The sequence below is a fragment of the Bombina bombina genome, unplaced genomic scaffold, assembly GCF_027579735.1.
Source record: "Bombina bombina isolate aBomBom1 unplaced genomic scaffold, aBomBom1.pri scaffold_640, whole genome shotgun sequence".
NCBI classification, from domain to species: domain Eukaryota; kingdom Metazoa; phylum Chordata; class Amphibia; order Anura; family Bombinatoridae; genus Bombina; species Bombina bombina.
The window spans coordinates 132,342-142,786 of NW_026512213.1; the positions used below are offsets into that span (position 1 = coordinate 132,342).

A 10,445-nucleotide genomic window follows, 5' to 3' on the forward strand; every position below is an offset into this window, starting at 1 on the left:
TCGGGGACGTCTGGTCACCTTACTTTAAAATACATAAAGTAACAGAAAAGTGACAGCATCTTTAATGTAGAGTCTCTTGCAGTTGGTCACCCTGAAACATATTTGACATTTTATTATTTAGTATCTATGAATTGCTCAGGGATTCTAATAATTTTTGTTCTTTCTAGTTTAAGAATAACTGAGTTTTGTTGAAGTGCACAAAAACAAAATACCCCCTCCCAGTAAAATGAACTAACTTCTATGTGAGCACATGAGTAACCTGACAATGTTCTCATTTGCATACCCATGGTGCATTGCAAAATAGTTTTATAATGTGCTTGTGTTTTATTAATGCTCTTTTCAAAACAAGCTAAATAAATGTAACGACTTGATTATTTGTCAATATAACGTAATTGTACATATTTCATACTGAGGCTTTAGAGGAGTTACGCTAAACTCCACTTATATTTAGATGTTAGATGAGCATACTCCGGTTTCTCTTCAAACCTAATAAATCTTTTGCATTTTACTAAAGATTTCTGTGGCAAAAACAAATATGAGTTAACAATAATTTTCGAGGTTCTACATTTAGAGCTTCTAGCACGAATTGATAGAAAAATGATTTACTATAAATATAATTAACAAAAGGGTTAAAGCTTGTTAAAGGCACAGTGTACTGTTAATTTTTCTCTCCTTGAAAAGATAGTGAACTCCAAAATTGATTGAAGTAAAATTGTCCAAATCGTGATTGGTAAGTGAATTTACTGTATTTATTCGATATCACTATGCCCCTAATCACTGTAACTAGTACAGACTCGCATGGAAATAACAGCACAAAAGCGCATCTCACAGCGCTGAATTGCAACTAAACTCTCAGCTTCTGTACAGAGCTGACTGGTCGTGTAAGGCTCATTTACGTAACCATAATGCATTGCGATCTTTAGTTAAAAAAGAGAAAGTAATTATTTATACACCATTTGTTTTAACAGTTATACTTATGTACAATTTGCACACTATATTATTGTCCTGTTTTATTTACACAAAAGCTACTTGGTATTAAATTTCCCACTCGTCACTCTCAGAGTGAAGGCCCCTGCTCACACCTAGCACAGATCCTGAGATCATTGATTTGTAACAGTAATTGAATGATTTGTGGACTCTCTATGAGTTAATATTTGAAGGACTGCTACTCATGTAGTTAGGCTATAATATATTAACCTATTGAAAGTTAAGAATGTATGCAGTTTATTTAGTTTTCTGGAATGCAACATAGATTCGGCAGAACATAACAATGCTTACTCAAGTATTACATGAATCAAATAGAGCAGAGATGTTGTACACAAGTATCCAATATTTCTATTATTTGATTTGGTCTTCTAATATTCTTTGTAGAAAAGGCTTGGTGCAGAAGACCTCTACTGGGAGCTAGCTGCTAATTTGTGAATGTGATGGTCTCACTTGATATGTTCAGCTAGCTCCCAGTAGTGTATTGCTGTTCCTTCAACAAAGGATACCAAAAGAAGCATATTAGATTACGCAAGTACATTAAAACGTGTAAAATTGCAAGCTGTATCTAAATAGGTTTTCTCTGCAAGTATCAGTCCTTAAAGGGTTAAAGCTTGTTACAGGCACAATTTTTCTCCCCTTAAAGAGACAGTCAACTCCAAAATTGATCGAAGTAAAATTGTCTAATAATAGTTTTACAATTGTCCAAATCGTGATTGGTAACTGAATTTACTGCATTTATTTGATATCACTATGCCCCTAATCCCTGTAACTAGTACAGACTCGCATGGAAGTAACAGTACAAAAGCGCATCTCACAGCGCTGAATTGCAACTAAACTCTCAGCTTCCGTACAGAGCTGACTGGTCGTGTAAGGCTCATTTACATAACCATAATGCATTGCGATGTTTAGTTAAAAAAGAGAAAGTACTTTTTTTATACACTAATTATTTTTACAGTCATACATAGTTACATTTTGTACACAATGATATTATTTTCCTATTTTATTTACACAACAGCTACTCAGTATGAATTTTCTTACCCCTCACTCTCAGTAGAAAAGCCCTTGCTCACACTTAGGACAGATCCTGACTTATACAAAATGTATAAGTAAGGATGAGTTGTGGATTCTTGAATCAAAACATTTTTTGGAAGACCTGCTACTCGTGTAGATAGGTTAGTGATGGTGTTAAAGAAACAGAAAAATGAATAAATGGACTGAAAAATTACTATGACTATGAAAAAAATAAATGTAGTAAAAAGTTAAGTTGACTACCGCAGCAGATTGTTTTGTTTTCTGAGAGTGCTATAGAGGTAATTATACAGCAAAATATAACAATGTTAGCTCATGCATTTCATGATACAATTAGAGCATAAATTTGTAAACAAGTGTCCAATATTTCTATTAATTGATTTGATTTGATCTTGTAATATTCTTTGTAGAAAAGGTTTGGTGCATCAGCCCACTACTGGGAGCCTAGCTGCTAATGCACCCATGTTGCTTGTGATTGGCTCACTTGATATGTGCAGCTAGCTCCCAGTAGTGTATTGCTGCTCCTTCAACAAAGGATACCAAGAGAAGCATATTAGATTACGCAAGTACATTAAAACGTGTAAAATTGCAAGCTGTATCTAAATAGTTTTTCTCTGCAAGTATCAGTCCTTAAAGGGTTAAAGTTTGTTAAAGGCACAGTGTACTGTTAATTTTTCTCCCCAAGTACATTAAAATGTGTAAAATTGCAAGCTGTATCTAAGTAGTTTTCTCTGCAAGTATCAGTCCTTAAAGGGTTAAAGCTTGTTAAAGGCACAGTGTACTGTTAATTTTTCTCCCCTTAAAGAGACAGTCAACTCCAAAATTGATTGACGTAAAATTATCTAATAATAGTTTTACAATTGACCAAATCGTGATTGGTAACTGAATTTACTGTATATATTCTATATCACTATGCCCCTAATCACTGTAACTAGTACAGACTCGCATGGAAGTAACAGTACAAAAGCGCATCTCACAGCGCTGAATTGCAACTAAACTCTCAGCTTCCGCACAGAGCTGACTTGTCGTGTAAGGCTCATTTGCGTAACCACAATGCATTGCGATGTTTAGTTAAAAAAGAGAAAGTAATTATTTATACACAATTTGTTTTAACAGTTATACTTATGTACAATTTGCACACTATATTATTGTCCTGTTTTATTTACACAAAAGCTAGTTAGTATGAAATTTCCCACTCGTCACTCTCAGAGTTAAAGCCCCTGCTCACACCTAGCACAGATCCTGAGATTGTTGATATGTAACAGTAATTGAATGATTTGTGGACTCTCTATGAGTTAAACCAATTTTTGAAGGCCTGCTACTCATGTAGTTAGGCTATAATGTTGTGAAAAACAGACAATAATATTAACCTATTGAAAGTTAAAGGGACACTGAACCCTTTTTTCTTTGTGATTCACACAGAGCATGCTATTTAAAGCAATTTTCTAATTTACTCCTATTATCAATTTTCTTTGTTCTCTTGCTATCTTTATTTAAAAAAAAACCCATCTAAGCTTTTATTTGGGTAAAGAACTCTGGACAGCACTTTTTGATTGGTGGATGATTTTTTTCCACCAATCAGCAAGGACAACCCAGGTTGTTCACCAAAAATGGGCCGGCATCTAAACTTAGATTCTTGCATTTCAAATAAAGATACCAAGAGAATAAATAACATTTGATAATAGGAGTAAATTAGAAAGTTGCTTAAAATTTCACGCTCTATCTGAATCACGAAAGAAAAAATGTGGGTTCAGTGTCCCTTTAAGAATACACGCAGTTTGTTTAGTTTTCTGGAGTGCGACATAGATTCAGCAGAATATAACAATGCTTACTCAAGTATTACATGAATCAAATAGAGCAGAGATGTTGTACACAAGTATCCAATATTTCTATTATTTGATTTGGTCTTCTAATATTCTTTGTAGAAAAGGCTTGGTGCAGAAGACCTCTACTGGGAGCTAGCTGCTAATTTGTGAATGTGATTGTCTCACTTGATATATTCAGCTAGCTCCCAGTAGTGTATTGATGTTCCTTCAACAAAGGATACCAAGAGAAGCATATTAGATTATGAAAGTACATTAAAACGTGTAAAAATTGCAAGCTGTATCTAGTTTTTCTCTGTCATTATCGGTCCTTAAAGGGTTAAAGCTTGTTAAAGGCACAGTGTACTGTACATTTTTCTCCCCTTAAAGAGACAGTCAACTCCAAAATTGATTGAAGTAAAATTGTCTAATAATAGTTTTACAATTGTCTAAATCGTGATTGGTAACTGAATTGACTGTATATATTCTATATCACTATGCCCCTAATCCCTGTAACCCATGTTGCTTGTGATTGGCTCACTTGATATGTTCAGCTAGCTCCCAGTAGTGTATTGCTGCTCCTTCAACAAAGGATACCAATAGAAGCATATTAGATTATGCAAGTACATTAAAACATGTAAAATTGCAAGCTGTATCTAAATAGTTTTTCTCTGCAAGTATCAGTCCTTAAAGGCTTAAAGCTTGTTAAAGGCACAGTGTACTGTTAAAGGGACAGTTAACCCAACATTTTTCTCCCCTTTAAATTATTCCCAATGATCCTTTTAACTTGCTAGAGTGTATTAAATTGGTTACAAGTAGCTCCTTTACTCCTATTTCAGCATTTGAAATAGCTGATTTAGCCTGTGGTATTGCTACCTATACTGAACAAATTAATACTGGAGTATAGGCTATTGTATAGCCTAAGTATACACAGCCAGCAGAAGAGATTACACTCTCAGTGGGATGCAGGGTAGTTAAGTAATAAAATTATAATTTTCCATTGTTCTCTCTATGTATTGAGCTTTGGTCTTGCAGCCAAATAAAAGATAAGGAAGCAAGTCTGTTTACACAAACTTAGAACATAATGATATCTGATATCACCTTTAAGTTCAACCCATTGTAAAAGGCTGTGGTTTCAAAGCACAAAACCAGCTACTTCATATACACAAATAAGCATGAAAATGGAATTTCTCAAATATTTTATACTCTGCAGTTGGTATAACAAGTCATTTAAAATACATTAATGGAAAACCTATTTTACAGTGTACTGTCCCTTTAATTTTTCTCCCCTTAAAGAGACAGTCAACTCCAAAATTGATCAAAGTAAAATTGTCTAATAATAGTTTTACAATTGTCTAAATCGTGATTGGTAACTGAATTTACTGTATTTATTCATTATCACTATGCCCCTAATCCCTGTAACTAGTACAGACTCGCATGGAAGTAACAGTACAAAAGCGCATCTCACAGCGCTGAATTGCAACTAAACTCTCAGCTTCCGTACAGAGCTGACTGGTCGTGTAAGGCTCATTTACATAACCATAATGCATTGCGATGTTTAGTTTTAAAAGAAAAAAAAAGTACTTTTTTTATACACTAATTGTTTTTTCAGTTATACATATTTACATTTTGTTCACAATGATATTATTTTCCTATTTTATTTACACAACAGCTACTCACTATGAAATTTCCTACTCCTCACTCTCAGTACAAAAGTCCCTGCTCACACCTAGGACAGATCCTGAAGAATAAATATTAACAAGTAATTGATGAATTTGTGGACTCATTATGAGTTAAACAATTTTTGAAAACCTGCTACTCATGTAATTTGGCTAATAATGTTGTGGAAAAACAGATAATAAGAAACAAATATAAACAAGAACTAAATCTTTCCTGCCAGGGTTAAAGTGTAAGTGTATACATTGGAACAACTGTTTTTCTGACACAGACAAATTGAAATCACACGATTGCGAGATTTCAATTATTGGATCAGGTCTGGGGGGTGTCCCTAGGAACACCTTCCAGACTGCGTTCAAATCCAGGAAGCACAGAAGGCTTCAGGACAGCCGTTTGCTATGACGTTCTATTCCGTCATAACGGCTCTAAAGCCCAGACTAATTATGACGGAATAGAACGGCATTAAAAGGTTAAGAAGACTTTTGTTGCTTGTTTTGTCTTCTGGATTGCTATATAGGATTTAATATACAGTGAAATAATATACAGTGAAATATGTCAATAAAATATTATGCAAACTAATTTCCGATATTAGTATTATTTAATTTGCTTTGTTCTTGTAATATTCTTTGTAGAAGAGGCTTAACAGACCAGTCAACACAGTAGATTTGCATAATCAACAAATGCAATATAACAAGACAATGCAATAGCACTTAATCTGAACTTTTTTTCTTACAATTTTTAGTGATGTCTATTTCCACTCCCTCTGTACCATGTGACAGCCATCAGCCAATCACAAATGCATACATGTACCATGTGACAGCCAAACAAATGCATTCACGTTTATTCTGTGAATTCTTGCACATGCTCAGTAGGACCTGGTAACTCAAAACATTTAAATATAAAAAGACTGTGCACATTTTGTTAATTAAAGTAAATTGGAAAGTTGTTTAAAATGGCATGCTTTATCTGAATCATGAAAGTTTAATTTTGACAAGTAGCACTTTGCTATTTTCAAACAATTTTTTTTAGTAGACAACCCAAAGTATTGATCTAGGCCCATTTTGGTATATTTCATGCCACCATTTCACCGCCAAATACAATCAAATACAAAAAAAAATTCACTTATTCACAATTTTAGGTTTCTCACTGAAATTATTTACAAACAGCTTGTGCAATTATGGCACAAATGGTTGTGAATGTCCCCTTTGCTCAGAAATAGCAGACATATATGGCTTTGGCATTGCTTTTTGGTAATTAGAAGGCCGCTAAATGCCACTGTGCATCAAATGTGTATTGTGCCCAGCAGTGAAGGGGTTAATTAGAGATAGGGTGATCATATTGTCACTTTAAAAAGGGACACATATGAAAAATACATATGTCATGGCTGTTTAAAGATATGCTTTGTATAAGAACCCTGACATATGTATTTTTCATGTATTTTCCAAGCGGCAATATGGTCACCCTAATAAGGAAGCTTGTAGGGTTAATTTTAGCTTTAGTGTAGTGTAGTAGACAACCCAAAGTATTGATCCAGGCCCATTTTGGTATATTTCATGCCGCCATTTCATCACCAAATCCCTGACCCCCTCAAACAGCTCTCTACCCTTCCCCACCTCACAATTGTCGCCGCTATCTTAAAGGGACACTGAACCCAAATTTTTTATTTCGTGATTCAGATAGAGCATGCAATTTTAAGCAACTTTCTAATTTATTCCTATTATCAATTTTTCTTCGTTCTCTTGCTTTTTTTATTTGAAAAATAATGCATCTAAGCGTTTTTTTGGTTCGGACCCTGGATAGCGTTTTTTTAATTGGTGGATGAATTTATCCACCAATCAGCAAGAACAACCCAGGTTGTTCAGCAATAAATGGGCCAGCATCTAAACTCACATTCTTGCATTTCAAATAAAGATACCAAGAGAATGAAGAAAATTTGATAATAGGAGTAAATTAGAAAGTTGCTTAAAATGTCATACTCTATCTGAATCACGAAAGAAAACATTTGGGTTCAGTGTCCCTTTAAGTACTGGCAGAAAGTCTGCAAATAAAAGGCTATATATATATATATATATATATATATATATATATATATATAGTTATTCCGCAGTGTTGGATCCCCCCCTAGCCCCCAACCTCCATGAACCCCCCCCAACAGCTCTCTAACCATAAAAAAATATGCCCTTTTAAATAAATAAATAAAATCCCAAATTTTCTGTAGTGTAGCTGCCCCCCCAATACCCTACCCCCTCCCAGATCCCTTGCCCAACATTGGATTCCCTCTCCCACTTCCTCCATCTCATGCATTCAATTGCATCTAATGGAAATGCGGCGCGCGCATGCACCATCAATGGCCGATGCAGAGAGGGCCACAAAGTCTGCAGCGCTTCAAACCCCAGAGGATTATGACCTTGGCCGTTAAATGTTATAAAGTATATTAATATAACAATGTTGGTTGTGCAAAGCTGGGGAATGGGTAGTAAAGGCGTTATCTATCGTTTTAAACAATAACAATTTTAGTGTAGACTGTCCCTTTAAGGAGAATGGGAACAGAGAAGAGAAATTTACAGTCAAACTTGTCTCATTAAAGGCACATTTTTGTAGGGGCAGAAGGGTTAGGGTTAATGACTGCCAAAAGGGAGTTAATTTTATTATCCACTTGGGATATAAAATTAGACAATTTATCATTCAAGGTATTAACAGAAATTTCCATATTGTCTGATGGAGACATAATGAATTAATAACAAATATAATAATAACAGGGGCACAATTGAATAATAAGGATACATTAAAATAATTGAGGTAAATCAATCATCTGAATTACTTGAAATTTGTTAGGGAAAAATTGATGTATGGGAAATATAATATCCAACCTGCAAAAGAAATGAACAAATGGGAACACTTAGTGGAGAACAAATGAAATTACAGGGTAATAATGAATGGGCAAAAACAAAAGGTAATTTCCTTACAATGTAGCAGATGTAACCGGTGTCACGTCGAAATGTGCGACCCGATGGAATGTGCGACCGTGACATCACCACATTCCTGAGCACACACGTGACTGGTTGCAAAATCAGAGGGAACAGCTGTCTGTCATTGGATTTTGTAACCAGAAAGTGTGCATGCGACAGACGGGTCGCAGAATCTGTACACCACTGTTCCTAATAACATTAAAGATTGGACTAATGTCTCATCAACTAGGATGTATGATGGGCAGCTTTATTAACTTGTGTTTGCGTGCAGTGTAATTATCAAATAGACCCGAAGCATCACAGTCAGAGCCACGTCAGACAGTTACCTGCGGAATTTATCATAATACAAATAAAGTTGAAATGACTGTAGAGAGCAATAGAAAATAGTTTGGAAGTTATTAAAACTGAAATAATTTTAAATTTGAACATGGCATTACCGCATGACTCGTATCATATCTGTGTGCTACATACTGTTAGTGTTAGTCAATGTGTTTAGTAATAGTGACGTTTATAAACCACAGTTTGAGACCACAGTAACCCTAGTCAGACAGCACGTAAGTCTGTAGTGACAATAGTAGGTTGTACACCATATTCTAATGGGTATCAAGTCTCTCCCTCTGAGCAGTCAGCGTTCTTGGTATGGTCCCGGGGAGGAGGGGCGGGGCATGGGAAGGAAATGCCTGGGAAGGAAATGTCTCTAGCAGGTGATTGGTGGTCATCCAGTCACGTGTATGCTCAGAAATGTGGGGACGTCACGGTCGCATATTCCATCGTGTCGCAGATTTCAACACAACATCGTCTACAATCAAACAGCTCAGGAGGCAGAGATAACTGAAAGGACTGTGTGTTAGCTCTGAGGTAAGTTTGAGGGCGGGAAGAAAAAGGAGGCGTGTCGAGTGAATACCAGGAGAAAAACGGCTGACACTGAAAGCAGCCTAGGAAACAAAGGGACCTGTAAAACTCCAAATTAGGAAGCAACACAAGCGGTAAGGACCGCAACATTAATACATAAATAAAAACTAAAGTTTGAAGAAAATTAAAAACATTTTATTAAACAATGATAAAAAATAAGGAGAGAGAGGAAAGGAAACTTATGTAAGTGAAATATATTATCCAACTGGTAAGAAAAAAACAATACTTAGGGAAATACAAATATTGTTAACAAAAGAAATATAGAATGTACTTATCTGCACAAGCAGCAAAAAGAAAGAGGTGGAATTGGGACTATTTGGACAGTTTATGGGCACTACGATCATGCTTATTGGCTTATCTCATCAGCTCATTTGCATGTCTCTTGTTCATTGGTTGTTCTTGTTTTCACTGTTATGTTCAACTTGTTTATTTTTTATTGATATGTTGTTTCTTTGAAAAGCTGCATAAATAGTAAAAAGAAGATAAAGTAAAATATGAGTCTCTGTGCTTGTAATAAAATCCCTGTAACTAGTACAGACTTGCATGGAAGTAACAGTACAAAAACGCATCTCACAGCGCTGAATTGCAACTAAACTCTCAGCTTTCATACAGAGCTGACTGGTCGTGTAAGGCTCATTTACATAACCACAATGCATTGCGATGTTTAGTTTAAAAGAAAAAAAAAGTACTTTTTTTATACACTAATTGTTTTTTCAGTTATACATATTTAGATTTTGTTCACAATGATATTATTTTCCTATTTTATTTAACAACAGCTACTCACTATGAAATTTCCCACTCCTCACTCTCAGTAGTAAAGCCCCTGCTCACACCTAGGACAGATCCTGAAAAATAATTATGTACAAGTAATTGATGAATTCGTGGACTCATTATGAGTTAAAACCATTTTTGAAAGTCTGCTACTCATGTAGTTTGGCTAATAATGTTGTGGAAAAACAGATAATAGAAAACAAATATAGACAAGAGTTAAATCTTTTCTGCTAGGTTTAGAGTGTCTTCATTGAAACAACTGTTTTTCTGACATAGACAGATTGAAATCACACGATTG

At 35.1% G+C, this 10,445-nt stretch overlaps 1 non-coding gene across 1 annotated transcript; it reads left to right on the forward strand.

Annotated features, from left to right (window-relative positions):
• The first annotated feature begins 464 nt into the window (after positions 1–464).
• Positions 465–575, forward strand: LOC128644175 (U5 spliceosomal RNA). The gene has a single exon (XR_008399942.1). It is a non-coding gene; the product is annotated as a U5 spliceosomal RNA (small nuclear RNA).
• The last annotated feature ends 9,870 nt before the right edge of the window (positions 576–10,445 follow it).